The 15,389-nt window shown below is 38.3% G+C and overlaps 1 long non-coding RNA gene across 2 annotated transcripts in view; it reads left to right on the top strand.

The window, feature by feature from the left end:
- The window catches only part of LOC136790982 (uncharacterized), a 63,551-nt gene that overhangs the window by 43,225 nt on the left and 4,937 nt on the right, over window positions 1-15,389 (top strand). Inside the window, exons 3-4 of one of the 2 annotated variants that reach the window (XR_010831991.1) lie at window positions 5,823-5,909; window positions 7,118-7,283. This is a non-coding gene — a long non-coding RNA (uncharacterized lncRNA). Of the gene's footprint in view, window positions 1-5,822; window positions 5,910-7,117; window positions 7,844-15,389 lie in introns of those variants that run through there. The other variant, XR_010831990.1, reaches the window with a different exon arrangement.

The raw sequence follows: 15,389 nt of genomic DNA on the forward strand, positions 1-15,389 counted from the left end.
GGCTAAGAAGGGAACGTATGGAAGAAATGCATGTCAGAATCTGTTTAAGACAATATGAAAAACTGCTCACGTACATACAAATAGGTGAAAATTCTTTTCCAGCTTTATTTACCTGAGAATGAATTTCAGTTTGAAGAGGCCTTTATGTCGTTTCAGGCAAAGCACCTAAGATATAAGCAATTTTCAACAAGAGTACTACACATTTGTCTTTATAACAATTTGTATGTAACAGCTTTTATGCAAATGACACTAAAGTGGCACCTTTTTTCTAAATTGGACATTTTTATGGTTATAATTTTCTCCTGTAATAACAGCAAAAAAATGGCTGTCCCAGTGGAGTTGAGCATTTCATCTCTAGTGCTGTTTTGTGAAGTTGGAATGACAAGTTTCTTTCATTTGTGCAGAGAATGACAAAAAATACTTTTTTTGTCATTCTTGTCTGACTTGGTTGAGGCAGTTACACTTGGAAGCAGCACCAGTCCCCTGACACCAACCTCTTCTGTGCCAGCAAGAATGGTCTCATAAAATCATAATAAAACTTAAAGGAACTAAAAAATATTGCATTCTGTCTCTTTCTGCTCTTTGAAGGACATAAATTACTTTGTTAGTTTAAGCAGTTGTTGCTTCGGTTTGGTCTTTGGCATTGATTCCCACTCATTCTCCAGATGTCAGACAGGTGACTTTTACAGACCGTGGTCTTGGATTTAATTAACTACAATACAAGAGAATTTATGTATTTCATGCAAACATCCCAAGGCATTAGTATAATATACCAAGTAAAATAGACAGGTTATTGTTGCTTAATTGACTACGCAGTTCTGCAACAGCAATGTACGAAATTGCAGGTCTTTAACAATGATTAAAATCTATCTCAGTTACCAGTTAATTAGTGATCTGTAACCAAGAAACTTTGTGATGGATGATTTTACCCTCACAAACTGATAGATTGGTAGACTTTAATTGAGGCATACAATTAGGTTAACAAAGTCAAAGTTGAAGTCTGATACTTCATCTCATAAAATAGAATCTCATAAAATGTAATTAACTGTAATTTTTAGTAAAAAAACCACAAACGTTTATTTTAATGGGAGCAGCTCATAAATGCTAAAAGGCCTTGTGCCTTTCTATATAAACTATGCGTATAATGCATATATATTTTTTTGTTATATAACCACTTTTCTGTTAGTGCTGATTTTTATTCCTACTACTCAAGCATTAGCAGAAGCACCATGGCTAGCTTAGGAAAGCACATATGTACCTAAATGCAGCATTTCTTACAGAGAAACTAGCTGACTCAGCCTGGGTCCATGAACAGTATGTTTTGGCATGCAGAAGCCTAGAGCTGCAATGAAATAAACCGATGTTTCAGCTGCACCCTGAAGCCCCCAAGCCCAGGGTACACTGTCTCTGGGAAATAACCCCCTGCTATCTGCAGCAAAGACTATGCAGGGTTCTATCATTATGGCATAGCACTGCATAGTGCATATAAACCCAGTTACATTCCTTGTCTTGAACACAAACAAAAGAATAATTAGTCAAGGTAATATATTTCAGCTATTACACACAATGCTACATTTTGAGGAATAGAATTGTTACTGCTTACCTCATCCATATGAGCTTTCCTAATGAGTGGGATAAACCCCCAATATAGGAGAAGAAAGACCTAGAAGAGCCCTCTGTTTCACTTGAGCTTGGACTAAAGGCAGGGAATGCATCCTCACAGCCAGGGGATGCTTTAGGGGTTGAAAAAAACAGCAGCTGCCAGTTTCCGAGACAAAATCTGGCCATTTTTAAGTGAGGCAGAAGGAACACCAGAGTTCAGTCTTCCTGCGGTACAACCAAAGCAACATGCTGCTCATGGCTTGTGACACCCTGATTTCAAAGCTGCTGTAGTTGCTAATCCAGTTGTCCTAAAAAGGCAAGACATAGTTGCTGATCATTTTTTTCTAAGCACCAAACAACTACACAGTTGGTGTTATCATTTAGCTTTTCTGAGTCTGGACATCCAGTACAGATAACTTGCTCCACTTTCATTGCAGGAGGTAAAGTTATCTTTGAAACAAGTGGTTTGTGATCCATAAGTCACTCAGTATGTGGGGAACTTCTTAGAGCTAACTCTGGTTACTGTTTTGATGAGTTCAGCCTATAGCCTGAGAGAGTTTACATTAGAAAAATAAGATGTTCTCTGTCTGATCAACAGTTTCTGTCTCTGATGTTTCTGTTTTGCACTATACCTTCCATTTCAGCTATACAGTATCTATACATATAATTGGTGAACTTCAAGAGTGACTTGAGACATCTTAGTATTCCAATCAGACAAAGCTTCAAAGCAATTAAAGAAATAACTTTCTACGCAAGAGGAATTTCCTGAGAATAACGACTGGGGGGGGAGGTGACATTAATAAGTATATTAGAACATTAACACTGAAATTATGCTTTAAAATCCCCAGAAAAAAAAAAAAGAAAAAAAAAAGAAAAAGTCCAGAACAATTAACATTCTTAAAGAAAGATAGTGGAAACCCCTATCCTCCTGTTCCTCCTGTCCATCCCCCCCACCCCCCCCCAAAAAAAAAAAAAACCAACAGTGTGAATACAGATGAATAGGTGAAGCAGTCTGTATGTTTGGAGCACTTCCATGCCAGAAGTTGTGTTCATTTGGATTACTAAAATAATTTCTCAGTACACCATATAATTTATAAATATCTGCTTATGAAGAAGCACTTACAGTATTATAGATGGGTTTTAATGCATTATTTACATTTTAGAAGCACAAACGTAGTTTGCTCAGCATAATATTAATTAATAAATACTTTGTGCATTTAATAGCACCTTTCATCTGAAGACCTCAAAGCATCTCTAGACTTTTACAAGGGGGCAGACTGAGGCAGATAACTACTAGGCTGCATTTTCAAGGTTATTCTCTATGTTCCTGGTGGAGCTAGCAATGGATACCCTCGTGTGTTGACTATGAATCCTGAAACCAACCCTCTGGCCCATTGCACTGCATGAACAACTCTATGTAGACTAATAGATTATTAATGTTCTGACAATCTAATGGTTTACTTAGTTTGACATACCTTTAGGGCTTTATAATTAAAGAAATATGTGTTAACATTAGTATTAAAAAATACTTGTTGTAGTCAAATATTCAATGGAATCAAGTTAACAAATGCTCTATTTGCTCTCTGAAACCTTGTGATGAAGACGGCTCATACAAGGGTAGTGAACAAAAGGACTGATTTCACAAAAAAATTAAAAAAATAAATAAAAAAAATAGACGCATTTTTTTACCTCTTCTAAATAAAATGTCATAAAGACTTTGAAGCTCTGCATTGTCACTCAAACAGCAGGGCTAGGAAAGAAGGCACATTCTAAAAAAAGAACTACATTAAAATTTTTTTTGAAAATCCTATCGACCTTGGGCCTAATCCTTATTTGAACTAAGGCCTCTCTGCGCTTGCAACATAAAGTGACCTCAAAGTGTGGGTGTATATTAAAATACTTTTCCCCAATAGTATAAAGGGATTTAAGAGTCTGAGGAAAAAAAAATATTGTTTCAATGTTTCCCTCTGCTATATTCCTCATTACTTTAACTCAGTGGGAAAACAAAAGAAATACGAGCTCTTCTGATAAAGTTTTTAGTTTCATGCATCATATTTACCTTCGATTAAAAGTTTTTTTGGTACAACCACTGCTATCTAGAGTGATCATTGCATCATGAATAATCAAATAAGATTAGCCAACTGTGTCCAGGTACAAAAGTCCTATTATTGTCTGAAAGAAAAGCATCATCTGGTTTTAGACTATTTTATAGTCTACCATAATCCTTGCTAGCCTATCACCAGAAACCCACCTGAAATCCTTTTTTTTTTTTTTTTTTCTGAAAAAGCATTGAATGTCATTTATCCATTTTCTGTTTATCTTCTATCTGTAGCATGCATGACAGTTCACTATTCCTGTCATACTGGTGTGTTTTGTGCTTCGTTAATTATGAAAATCACATGGTGATTGCAAAGCCTTCATGTGCAAATCAAAAAATGTAACACAAACAGTTACATATAGCCCTTGACTGTTCTCATCACTCACTACAGGACTGCAGAAAGAAGGTTCACAATTCCCCTAACACCATTATTTCTCACAAGTGTTCATTTTCTATAGCAAGGTAACCAACTGAGGAACGGGACAGATCCTGATCTTACCTTGATCCTGATCTTATACCTTGGTGTAAGTTAGGAACAACTCCTCTGAGATTGGAGCGGTTACTCTGATTAACCAAACGAGATCAGAATCTGGCTCAGAAACTTTGCATAGTCATTATTTAATTTGGAAGAGGGAACCCCTGTCTGTCTCAGTTTCTCAAGTGCTATCTGTCTGTTACCAGGCACATGCACATTAATTGTGTGTTTTAAACTTTGTTTGGTTGAACCTGTCATCCTAGGCTAAAATTGTGTGACCTAACTTGTAGTAGCTTTTGCAGTGAAGGTATCATTTACTGTTGAGTATATTTTACTGTGCTGTTATAGATCTTTTCACTCAACCAGCTGTCTAACATGTTGAATAGTCTTTCATCTTGTCAAACACTTCCATTCCCCTTTCTACAGCTTTCTCAGCCAACATGTACACACCTAATCAATCTAATGCCACTGTCTCCAGACTTTAAAACCAAAAAACACTGCCCAAACTACTTTTTTAAAGAGACAGTCATCCTTTTCCAGTAAATTCATCATCAAAAGGATGGATAAATTGTTAAATGAGAAGAAACACTTCTCTGAAACTGTTACTCTAGGTCCAGCCTTAGAGCTCTAGTTCACTCACTGAATCTGTCATTTGGTAAAGGCTGTTGGGGGCTTCCCTTCACACCAATCGTGTATATGTTAATGTAATTTAATTTAATAAACAACTTACCCATGGAACTGAGCTTAAATCCTTTTGCTTTTGCTTATATATACTTTTTTGTTGTTGCCATTTTTAGGCAAGCAAGATTAGTCTGTCTCAATCTGTCCAATGCTTTTTTTTTTTTTTCCTTATCCTTCATCAATGGGAACTCCATTAGTAGATTGATATTTACATCATATAAGAGGCAGGTGTAAAAAAAGCCATTGGCACTGCTTTCAGGTGTCTCCTGCTATGTGATATAGTACATACCTAACATGGTATGTAGTATTCATTAGGGTTGCTTTTATTTTTATTACTTTTATTTTTATTAGATATATTACCTCCTGAGACTGTATGAAGTGAACCATGTCACTGGGTGAGATTACTACTCAGTTAATAGCAGTTCTGAAATCAGTCAATTGGGAATAGGCTATGTTGCAAGAACCTCTAAAATGCGTATATGTGCAGTGGGGGACAGGGCAGCTCTCTGAAGGGGAAGGTTTTCTGCTGTTGCTGGATTCTCCAGTGGAACATTTTTCAATTGCATGCTCATTTCTATATGTGCTTTTAGTTAAAACAGATAACAACAACTGAAACAAACACTTTTATAGCCAGCAGGTACACATGAAATAGAAAGGCCTGAACAAACAGGTAGAGGTGGGTGCTTTGTATTTTCAGCCTGGTTTTGAATTACTAAGGATGGAAGGAGGTAAAGACACTTCAACCTTTAAGTCCCTTTGACATTCACAAAGTGCTAAAAGTCAGCTGGGGTCTAAGCTCTGACAAATTTGCATCTCTTTGAATATGACGCTTGAAAAGCCAAGCCGCTAGATTAAATTTTGCCATGGAGAAAATGAGAAAGGCTTCCATCTCCCAGGTCTACTGGGAGGATCTTTATGGTTGATTTACTTTTTTTAAATAAATGTTTCTTTATGTGTTTTCTCTAGTTTGTGTCCAGCCTTCCTCTATCAGGCATGCTGTAACTTCTGCCGTTTTTTTCAGCCCACAGTGAGTCAACCTGGGCATAGCTGAAGGTGAGAGAATATTTCAATCCATACTGCATATCCCTTCTGTGTTTTCTGATTAAAATTTGCAAACAAATCTTGGAATAAGTTATACCTGATATGACTTCTAAAATAATTTACAGTTTATAAACCAGGGGCTAAATCCTCCAAACCCTCCCCATGCTATTTGTATGCAGAAGTGATGTGGGTTTGCAGGAGTGAGCCCAGCTGTGTAGCTGAAACCTTACTAGGACAGCAAGCAAAATAATGGTTACAGCAAACCCATAAAAATAATAAACTGATTGTCCATTCAACAAAATCTACTAAAGTGTGAATTATCTAATGAGCTGCTGTGGTTCAGGCTGACTTGTCCTGCATTAACAGTGACATCACTGACATGTGGACATGCAGCAGTGAGGGTGAGGGCAGGATTTGGCACTGGTTTAGGTGTGGAGCTGTTTCAGATAATGACAAATAAAAGGGTGTACACAGAGGCAATTTTTGGGGGGTATATAAAAGCTTATAATATGGACTCAATTTATTTGCTATTTATATATGGCAATTCCCAATTTATGGCTATCTCAAGAAAAAAAAAACTTCACAGATGTTGAATGTAAACATTGTTTTAATGTTCACTGAAGAAGCCCCAAATACATTGCTGTTGTCCTTGCATTATTAAAGAAGTGTAGTGCTTGCAAACGATCTAGATTTTACAACAAAACTTAATACCACTCCCTTGTATCTACATTTGCTACTACAGGAGACTCATTATTTTGGGGATTTCTAAAGCAGAACAAACCTTTCCTGTGAGCCAGGAGAAGAATCCCTCAGTACTCTACTGTCTTTGAATCTTAGCTATACATGAAACATGTACATAATAGAGATCATACACAGAGCCAGTAGGAGATGTTGTGTATGAAAGTTTGTGTGTTTTTTTTTTTTTGTTCTCTACACAAAAATCATTTGCAAGCTCTGTGAACAGCATAAGTAATGAAAAAAATCAAATATAGCTAGTTTCTCTCTTATTTATTTATTTTATTTATTTATTTATTTATTAATTATTATTTTTAATTCCTTGCTGGGTTCTTATAATTTTCTGGCAGATCGTATAACATTAGAATGAAATGTGTTCTGGAGTTAGAACTTAGCAATGCATCTTGCAGTTTTAACTCAAGTCACTTGGGTTCTGATTTAACTTTAAAGGACATGAAACTGTTTATGTTTGGTCATGTTTTAAGGACATGAAACTGTTGGAGAGTGTACAGAGGAGGGCTACGAAGGGCTACGAAGATGGTGAAAGGCCTGGAGGGGAAGACGTACGAGGAACGGCTGAGGTCACTGGGCCTGTTCAGCCTGGAGAAGAGGAGGCTGAGGGGAGACCTCATCACAGTCTACAACTTCCTCGTAAGGGGGTGTCGAGAGGCAGGAGACCTTTTCTCCATTAACACCAGTGACAGGACCCGCGGGAATGGGGTTAAGCTGAGGCAGGGGAAATTTAGGCTCGACATCAGGAGGGGGTTCTTCACAGAGAGGGTGGTTGCACACTGGAACAGGCTCCCCAGGGAAGTGGTCACTGCACCGAGCCTGTCTGAATTTAAGAAGAGATTGGACTGTGCACTTAGTCACATGGTCTGAACTTTTGGGTAGACCTGTGCGGTATCAAGAGTTGGACTTGATGATCCTTAAGGGTCCCTTCCAACTCAGGATATTCTATGATTCTATGATTCTATGAACTCAACATGTGTCTCTCAGAATAACTCAGGAGAGCAGATTGATATACTAAGAAGAGGAAGAACAGCACTAAAGACTGGCAGTACTAAACAATCCAGTTATTAAATGCATTTAAGCATCTGAAGAAGTCTAACTTTCTGGGGAAAATATACATATATATATTTAGGAATCCAACAAAGCACCTGCTGACATTGAAGGAAGGTGTAGGGAGCAGGACTAAATTGTGTGTCCAGCTACTAAGTTCATCCTGAGCGTTTTAACCTCAGCATGTTACTGTCATATCGGGGTATCATTCAGGTCTATTTGCTTCACTTGACACTGTGGCACTCCAGTTGCAGACCCTGAAGTTTCTTATCTTTAGAGAAGGTTTATCTTCTTTTCTTATCTTTAGAGAAGGAACTAAGTGGTTTAATGCTTCATTTATCCACCTAACTACTCTTTTGCCTTTCAGAGGCCGTTACTCTTGGTACTTTGGTTTTCCTCCCTCAAGTCCAGTTGCTCGTGGTGTTCTCAGGCCAGCTTCCACCTCTGCATGGTCTTCAGACTGCAGGCTGTGCATTCGTCCACATCATTCTCTGCTCCCAGATACCCCACCTAAACATGGCATTTTATTGGTGATAGCCATCACCTCCAGGATTATAGCAAACAAATAGCAGTGGGCTCTGCCAAGTGTATCCTTGCTGAAGGAGGAAAAGCATATTGCTACCACCCAGATACATCCCTCCACAGACTAGGAAAGCTCAGGTGTGCAGTGATCTGCTTGCTCCAGCTCTGAGCCAGCTGTGGTGGGATGGTGACCAAATGCTGCCTACCAGGTTCAGCACAGCCCAGCAGGTATTTTTTCTCAGAATTAGGCCCCTAACTCCTGGCAAGTCTGCTTCCCAGTGAGGATAATGACTTGGATGACTTTTTTTTTTTTTTTAGAGAAAGAAAAAAAAGTGAGTGATCTGGGAGCCTCTGAGAAAAAGCACTTCAATACCTCATTTGAATAGAGTCTTATGCGATGTATTGGAGTTTCTAGGACAACTCTCTTACAAATGGATCATTACAGCGGTAAAAGCCAGTTTATTATTTAACCAATTCAGGCTGAGTGGAGACTGGAGAGTATTAGCACTTGCATTGATTGTAAGTAAGAGTCTAGTAATTAATGATCAGAGTTTTCAGCAACAGTCTTGAGGAGAGAGTGCAATGTGCCCGAATAGGTATGACTGAGGAGGTGGTAACTGAGGTGGTAACTGAATTCAGAATTAGCCTGAAGACAAGGGCAATAAAAAGCAGGACATTCCCATAATCCATTGCCAATACTTTTCTACACAACACAAATGTTACTCAGTGATTGCTCGCTACTACACAGTGAGTGGATTAAACTAGGCCCTTTGGATCTGGATTGGCACAATAATTTTCAGCCTCTGTATGATGCTTATCCCTGGTAGTTGCTAGAATACTTTACAGAAGAAGGCAATTGCCTCAAAAGCCTCCTGGGAATTGATTTGAGTGGTCAGAAGCCAAACTAAGGGGTGAGGATATGTCTCTGGTAGCCAAAGGCTGGAGCTAATGTACAGATACGACTAGAAAAGGCCACCTTTGTCTTGGTCCTGGCATGGTGTCTTGGTCAGAAGTGGTCAGACCGTGTTACAAATCTTTGCCTACATTTCTTCAGTAAAGAGCAGTTCTGAAAAAAAAATAAATAGTTTTTGACTGCATTCTTTTTCTGCTGCTTATTTCCCATTTCTATGGTAATATACGCCAGGAACTCCTTCTTTAAATCTACCCAATGGATCCACATTTGCTAGAGCCTTGAACTTACTTTTCCTCCGTAATAACAAATTTCGAAATTATTTTGTGTTTAAGAATATAGGGTGATATAGATGACCCTACATTGCATTTATACATATGGTGGAAAAGTGTGGCTTGGAATCAGCCCTTTACCACACTTTGACGTGATCTGCTAATTTCTAAAGCTTCAGGATTTGCTGTGGTCCATTTTAATGCTTAAAGCAGTAGGCATATTTATTTATTTTAACGAAACAAGAGATGTATAAAAATGCCATGACTTCTGAACTTCCAGATTTATGAAATCCTCCTTTTTCTTGAAATATTTTATTCTGAAGGGATAGGCACATTTGGGACAAATTTCATCCACTGTATGACAATAACACAGCTGTCTTTCCATATCTAAGAAAGAGACAGATATTAGTCTTTTAAGGATTAATTTATTCTATAATTCTTACAGTGCAGGTCACTAAATACTACTACTACTACTACTACTACTACTACTACTACTACTACTACTACTAACCCCTTAAGAAATAATTAATAATTAAAATGTAATCAAAATAAATAATAATAAAAAAAGCAACAACACCCCTTTCCCCTCCTCCTCACATCATCATCGTGCTTGAGTTCTAACTGTATTTGTCCTTCAGAAGGCATGATCTTTAGCATACTAGCTTAATTTCTGATTCATTCACTGGAGACTATATGGTCAACATATAGCAAAAGAACACATAATAATACACAGAGTTATGATAGGTGCAGACACACACTCTGGGTGCAGTTCTTCAGTGGCTATAAATCTGAATGCATATATGGTTGCTTGCACATTTAAAATCGTGCATGTAAACAAATGAGGACAGACACATACACGTGAAATGCTATCCTCATAGCACCCATGTCAGGGTTGTGCAAATTGTATTTTTTTTTTTTTTGTGTGTGTGTGTGAAGTACAAGCAGATACCCATGATCTTAAAATGTTACTATTAACATGGCATGTTTAAATCCAAATGGACAAGTTTATGTTCCCTTCTGCCCCTTTCTTTCTCTCTCTCACTCCCTCTCTCTCCCTCTCCCCCCTCTCTCACTTTACCTTCCCAACGGCACTATTTTATTTCAGACGAAAACTTATGAAAATTGTTGAAACACACACTACAAAGCATTTCCTTTTTTTTCTCTCCTGTTCTATTTTTTTATTATTTTTTTTTATTTTTTATTTCAGCAGATAGCCCCCAAAAAAGGCAGGGATGTCAAAGGCTTCGAGTCCCCCCTTTGACATTCACGCAGTGCTGAGAGTCAGCCGGGGTCTCAGCTCTGACAAATTTGCATCTCTTTGAATGTGACGCTTGAAAAAAGCCAGAGCTGCTAGATTAAATTTTTTTTTTTTTTTTTTTTCCGTCGAGAAAATGAGAAAAGCCTCTATCTCTCTGCCGAGTCTACTGGGAAGATCTTTATTCTGATTCTTGTTAGAATTGTTTATCACCCTGACAGACCAGACTCGGACGAGATAAAGGCGCTGCTCCATCACGGGGCCTGACAGTGGTAGGACATGCAGAGAAATGAAAGGAGCAGGGGAAAATATTATTAATAGATGCCGACTTGATTTGCCTCTATGGCACGTCAAGGAAGGAAAGGAGGGGGGAGCCACGGCTTGATTGCAAGCCTATGAAGTTCTGTCCAAAAAAGAAGCTATTTTTCATTAAGTGATAGAAGGGCTTTTTTTCATGTTCTTTCCTGAGGAGCTGATAACTTATGCAGTTTATTCTAACCCTGCTGATTTCTGTCAGGGAAAGAAAACTCCTGAAAGATGGCTCCAGCTCGTCCTTTTCAGAGAAGGAGGCTGTCTTGTCAAAAATGGTAGCAAAGCTTTAAAGCCCTGGCCTTGACTCCTGCAAGGTCCCTTCGATGTGATTGGGTGCGTGTGTGTTGGTGAGCGTGGGGGGCCAGGGGAGGAAGGCGTTATTATGTGCCCACTATGGCCCTCCTAAGGAAAACAAAAAAGCAAAATATATATGCAGGGCAGTGCTTGCACACATATACATGCACGCATGCACTGCATGCACTGGGGCTTTGCATGTTCGAGCATACACGCAGAAACATTCATTCTGCTGCCTAATTGCTCTGCAGTTAGAAAATATTTGTCTGATATGAGCAGGTGCTGAATTTGGGAACAGGAGGCTGGGCATAAATTTAGAGCAACCTTATTCAAAATGAGCATTAAAAATATAACCAGTTCACTGCTACCTCCTTTATGTAAGGGCTCACATAGAAAACTGACCAGCGATACCAGCTGAGGCGGTACCGCAGTCATGCTGACTCTGTTGAGACTCTCACGTGTTCTGTGGCAAAACTGCCTCTACATGACTGTCATTACTCCTAGGCTAGATTTATTCATTTTCAACAGGGAAAGCAGGAGTGAGAAATACCATTTGTGGGCATCATGGACACACTTATTTTTGGATCTTTCTTATCTGCAGCTCTAACCATTTGGGGCATTCACTGCAATCACAGTGTTGCATGAACACAGTTCCTTACTTTTAACTTCCTTGTTCTTCTTCTGAAAGGACTGTGTTTGATCACTGAATTTTAATTCCATTTAAATTAACTGCTGGAGAAATGCTTGCCTGAAGGCAATGGAGTAGGTCTGTTTCTGTGTACCTGCTCTTTGAGATCACTTCCTGCTCACTCCATCCTACAACATGTTGAGCATCCCCTAAGAAGCTGTGAATGCTGCTTAGCTCCCTTTGGTTTTAGTAGGATGGGAATGTCTGCAGTTCAAGGGAATTACTCAGCACTTTTCTGGTGGAAAGGAGAATGGCTTTTTTCTGGAAAGCTCATAGACAGTCTGACTGCTAGGCAGGTCACTTTCTCTTCCTCCTTCAGATTTTTTCTAATGAATTGTTCTTTATAGTAAGACCAATAAATACTTATGAAATCCCAGATCTTTTCCATTCAGTTCACAATAAAAGATGAATTACTGAATTTGAAAGTGAAAAGTGCAAAAAATTAAATAGTAACACGTCCACACAGTCCACAGAATTTTAATCTTTGTCTTTTATTCTCACTGCCATTTGTTTCCCTTATTCATTGTATTATATTCAGAGCTAAAGAGATTTTTTTTTTTTCCAAAGAGCTTAAGAAAGACTTGAGGCATCTGTCTAGCTAACTAACTCTCTATCATGTCTCTCCCATACAGCCAGTAGCATAGTCAAATCTGGAAATGACTTTCAAATTCAGATGCAGAGGAAAAAGATAGGGTCTACCTTGGGGAAGTCCTGGTAATACTGCATGTAGGAAGTACACGGATGCTTAGGTTAGACAGTTGCCCAGTTTGGGGTTATGAAAGATTTTTACCACCTTTTGAATCACTATTTTGGTGACCCTCCTGACCCCTCCTGAACACTTCTCTTGGTACATTGTTGCTTTTCTATTAAAGATGTCATAAAACATTATGCAGCCTGATGTGCCTGGTGTTGTTGGAGAATTACAGACTGCTGTGTGCTAAATGCATGTGTCATAGTTAGCTGTAAGCTGATAACTACACGAGACTGAATTTGATAACCCAGTTATCCAGCTGTCTATTCCTTACTACATTGGATGAGAATCCTTATGCAAATCTGTTGAACTACTCTTGGATTTAAAATTAAGGACATTTTTACCTACTTCTGAATGGTACTCTAGTTACCATTACATAATAGCAATAATAAAGGTAAGGGTGCTGGAGCGCTTGATCAAGAGAGCATAGACTAGAGAGCTTGACCAGGAGAACATATGGAGGGAGAGCATAGACTTTGCTCAGATCATCTCAGGGGAAGCTAAGGGGATCTGCAAGCTGAGAACGTGAAAGCAGCTACTGTAGCTTGATATTCTGGTATGCAAAAAAAGGCACTGAAAACTTCCAGCTCGTGACCTTTCTACATTTTCTGTGTTATTTACTGGGCTGATGTCTGTGAATCCTCAAGAGCCTTGTGCATGGAAGATTTGTTCTGACTTCAGGGGCTACATGAACATTGTGAGCAATCCTGCCTTGGCTCTGTGTGATGAGTGTTCTGGTAAAACATAACGACCAATTATAATAGATAGCTCCATTTATTGATAGTGAAATGACAGAAGTATTGTGTGAGCTCAGGATCATGTACTCAGTTCTGTACAAAGCATGTAGCAAAAGACTGTCTACACACATCAGAAAGCCAAAGGATGGGAGAAAAGAAGTATAATGACTGCCTTTTCATATCTCCGGATCTGAAGGATGTAGATACTGAGCAACCCAAGATCACACACAAAGTCTGCAGAAAGGCTGAATGATTGAACAGAGACCTTTAGTCCCAGTTCAGTTTCCTAACCACAGCACAGCCCTTCCTCAGCCCAACCCAGGGTGGCTCAAGGCTGTTTTGGCTGAGCTATGCTCTTCGTATCATGTTCTGTTGTAATGTGGACATGCAAAGCAATTTAAAAAGCCCCCCCTTTTTTATGACCACATGTAGTCTACTCAAATTCTGTGAGAAGCATGACGTAGGTAGGGATTTGCCTCTTTTTTCAACAGCATTTGTTTACATTGCTCCAGTGACAAAGGGGGATATTGTTAATGTAACTTTGAGAAAGAAGGCTGAGTTATGCATCCCCAAAGTCCTCTATTTGCATACTTTTAGAAAGTGGATATATTTGGCAGGCGTTCTCTTTATTCAGCCAAGGTTTTGGCACATGCCAGAGTACAGAGGCTGAGTGAGCATCATGTAGCAATTTAAACTGAGAAAACAGATGTGGTTTTGCATTTTGGTATGTGTGGAGTCTCAGGCTACCATGAAAATATCTTTGGGTAATCAGCACACCCAAACTGCACAGTTCTCATGTAGCATAAACTTACAGTTATGCTACAAAAGGAAATATTTTACTGAATCTTTTACTGATTTTTTTTTTCATTAACTTATGCTGCTCCAAGTTAACTCTGCTTTGTGTATAATTAGAATTGAATTTATGAAGATTCATTTAGTGTCAGATAATCATCCAGAAGTTTGGGTACTTATATGTACTATTTAGATCTTTGGATCTATAAGATAAGAATGAGAGAGGGTGACATCATAAGATTTTTGGGGTAATAATTCCATATGATCATACTGCAATACCCAGATAAAATTATTTTTCTTCTGGTACTTCAGCACTTCTAATGCTGAGTGGGAGAACATTTTACACAATGTGTAAAAACTAATGAAACAGTGAGTTAGTTAAGCAGCACTGAACAGAAAAAAAAATACTTGCTTAGAAATCAGTTCAAATTTAGACTTAAGAGCTTATGAGCGAAGTACAAATTTAACAAAAGGAGTTTAATACCCAGTCCCATATCACTGGCAAAATTACCTTGATTTAAATGCACATCAGTTCAGGTCAATAAAAGTCAATTTTTTTTCACCTGATGATAAGTAAGAAATCCTGAGTAATGTCTAGAATGTGTTCATTGCTAATTTGTCTGAATTAGGTGCGGAAAATAGTAACCTTTGCATTGTTATACACTCCTTTATTAGATAATGTTAAGTGTGATGGTTTCAAGTTGTAAAGTAGGAAGTTAGGGCTATTAAATCATGACTTTTGTGTATTTATGGAAAACATGTATTTCTACATTAGAATAGTTACTGGTTTGCTAGTTTTTTTTGGTTTTGTTGCTGTTGTTTGTTTGTTTGTTTTACAAGATTGTGTGGAAAAAGTGCTACTAACATGTTCAATAGCACTTAATTTTCAACTGAAAAAGCAATTGCAGATTGACTCAGAGCAATCTCCAAACTAGGTTTAAAAAGTTGCTGTAAAGTTACTTGCTGGCTGAGTAAAACGCATTCATTCACACTAACTGTCCAGTTGGCTGCCATTGTGAACATTTCCTTTTAAGTTCCTACTTTTATCAATCTAATTTGTTTTCCCATAGAAAGTTTTGCATATGTGGCATTAATTTGTGGATGTGGCCCTAGAGGAATTCATTAAGATTGTATTTTTAATATCACCTCTTACTAGAAGGGA

Source organism: Anser cygnoides, chromosome 5, assembly GCF_040182565.1.
Source record: "Anser cygnoides isolate HZ-2024a breed goose chromosome 5, Taihu_goose_T2T_genome, whole genome shotgun sequence".
Lineage (NCBI taxonomy): Eukaryota > Metazoa > Chordata > Aves > Anseriformes > Anatidae > Anser > Anser cygnoides.